The sequence below is a fragment of the Chinchilla lanigera genome, unplaced genomic scaffold (assembly GCF_000276665.1).
Source record: "Chinchilla lanigera isolate Chin_1 unplaced genomic scaffold, ChiLan1.0 scaffold00025, whole genome shotgun sequence".
In the NCBI taxonomy this organism is placed as follows: Eukaryota; Metazoa; Chordata; class Mammalia; order Rodentia; family Chinchillidae; genus Chinchilla; species Chinchilla lanigera.
The window spans coordinates 20,999,770-21,002,848 of record NW_004955426.1 but is presented as its reverse complement, the minus strand read 5'-3'; positions in this window follow the sequence as shown (position 1 = coordinate 21,002,848).

Sequence of the window (3,079 nt, the reverse complement as noted above, 5' to 3'; positions counted from 1 at the left end):
TCTCTTTTTTACTTCATTTATTTTCTTAACTCTCATGGGGTCATTATTTGGAAACTAAGTTTTCCTGAAACACTGTTTTAAGAAAAGACATTTTACCCACTATTGTGTATTATTCTGTGCCCTGAAGACTTCCTTCATTGTGATATTCGACAGAGCGATGATCAATTATTTCATTGAAACGCTTACCCAGAAAATGTAGATGCTTCAGATAATTGTCACATACTTATGTCCCATTTAAATATTGGCCCCAGTATATTGAATCATATTACAAGTTTTAGTAAATGTATAGCTTTTATGTACAAAAAATTTACAGATTGCACTTTTTAAATAAGAATAGAGCCAGCTAATACAAATATTTTATTGTAAAATATTCACTTGAGTTGAAAAAGGTGTTAGAAATTTAAGAATACATTACCTGTTGCTCAGCTGTGAAAATAATAATGTAGAACTTAAACCGCTAAAATTTCATTCCATTGTGCCAATGTGTATATCCTGGTACTTAAGATAGTATCTATACCAAGACAGTTGTACAAAAAAAGAGATAATGTAACAACCAGATAGTATTAACAACAATGTGATGAAATGTATGTGTGGTAGTGTGGGGATAACAGTAAATGTACTTTTTTTTTTTTGCTTCTGGGAATTGAACTTGGTACTTTGTGCTTGCCAGGCAGGCACCTGTGCCACTGAACTATATCCCCAGCTCTAAAGAACAGTTGCATTTTCAAATGCAGTTTATTTTTGATTTTAAGCACATCTATTCCAGGGGTGGGCTGCATAAGTCAGCGAGAAGGCTTATTAAATTTTGTACATTAAGGAAGGTATGAAAAGTTAAGTCTTATGCATTTTTAAGAAAATCACTAAAGGTGCTAAAGATAGAAAATATTTTAAGTATTATCCTGAACATGCCTTAAATATTGATTTTAATGCTCAAAACTAAAGCAAATATTTTGACACTCATTTTGAGAAATATAAAAATACCAGCATTTTAATATAGAGATTCACTAAAACATTAAAGTAAAACAAAACAATAAAATGTTTAGTACAGGCTTGTAGGACTCTGAACTGTGTCCTGGAGTTAGCCTCTTGGTGAAGAGACCTTTTTAACTTCCTGAGTGGGACATGTGGTTTGGGAAGGGAAAAAGTGGTAACTGCTTTTCTGGGATTAACATACACAGTAACAAGGAGTTTCCTTCTGTTATACCATTTCTTCAGAACATTCTGCACCTTGCTGTGTGCTGTGCTTCAAACACAGCATCTTCCACATGGTAGATCCACTGGAAATGTTGAACTACACCTGACTTCACTAGGACAGAAGGGACATACATACCCTATCCAGAAATGTTTTTCCTTAGGCTAGGGTATCCTTCGTATCTCTGGAACTTATGCATAGGGTAGAGGAGAATGAAGAATCTACCGGGTAAAATGAAAAAGACTGATGTATACTTGTTACTTTTTGTTTTTTTGAGACAGAGGTTGACTCTGTAATTCAGGCTGGCCTTGAGCTCACTATGTAGCCCAGGCTGGCCTCTTAACTCACAGAAATCCAGCCTCAGCCTTTGAGTGCTAGGATGACAAGCACACACCACCATGCCCAGCTTGATGTTGTATACCTTTTAATATGTCTTCATATTACCAAGTATCTCCTCGGGGGCAAAAATCAGCCTTTGTCTAAATCTAGACAAGCTAGATCTAACCACCAATTTATGAAAATAGGAGACAGATTAACCTGTTAAGCACCATTCCAGAGATAATAGCAAAAACTTCTACAAATACAGGGTAGATGATCTAGTTTCATTAATGAACACAGGAAGGAAAAAAAAGGAGATATAAAGAATCAATTTTAAGGATATCACTGACATGCAATGTGCAGACCAGGTTAAGAGCCTGATCAAAACAAACCTATGTTTGAAAACACTGGAGAGATGTAAGGAATCTTTAACATTACCTAATATTCTGAGACTCAGATTTTATTCAGGAAAATTAGGTCTTTTAGAGGTACTTAGTCAAACACTTAGACATTACAGGTCTGAGTACTATTTCGAAATGATCTATGTGTTGTGGGTGTGTGGTGGGGAAAGAATGGTTGAGATCATGGTGATACTGGGCCAGACTTAATGGTTGTCAAAAGTGGAGGGAGTTTATCATAATCTTTACTTACTGCATATATTTCATATTTTCATCATTCAAAAAAAAAAAGCCACAGTAGAGATAAGGTAAAAGAATGATCATTGAAACTGGATGATCTTCAAGAATCACTGTGGCATCATTTGAATGGATGGCTGGTTTCAAAAGGAACTGAATTCCTAGAAGTTCTCCAGGCATTAAAAAAAACAAAAAAACCCAACTAATTAAAACATTTTTAAATGACAATAAAATATGTAGTGTAAACCAACTCAGTCTGTACTTAAAATGTTTATTAGTTGGATTTTATTGATAGTACTTCACTATCCCATTAATCAAATTCAAATGTTTTATAAATGCCATTGCATTTGGAAACACTTCAAAGAAAATAAGCCAATATTTACCACCTTTTAAAAATGCATTGTAAACTACCATTTAAATCTGACAAGCGTGTGAAGTAGACATGTTGTTTAGGGCTGTTTTATAGGGTTTTAGAGGCTACTGAGCCAGAGGGGGCTTTCTAATTTTAATGACATTCTTAAAGGAAAAAAGGGATACAACTTAGCTCAAGTACTCATTTTTACAAAAACGTTTTTTATTTTAAAACAAGTCTATAAAAGTAGAAATCACATACAAAAATACAGATTATTTTTGTTGACATGTTGGAAAAATAGCTTACTGTTGGAACTGAGTGTGAAAGTGCAGGCACTGAATGTAGGAAGGCGCCTGGAGAGCAGAGTCCGATCGGAGCCTGCCCCCAGCCCTGTCACTGGTCTGTAAACATAATTTCAAGTAGTATTTAGCACGTTTTAACTAAGAAAATGAAGCATAATCATTTCCTGTGTAACACCAAGTATTCTTCCTTAAGCCTGAGCAAATAAGGGCATTTCATCTGTTACCATATTTTTAACCTGTGAAATTTTTGATTTAAAAAAAGAAAACCAATTACCAGTCC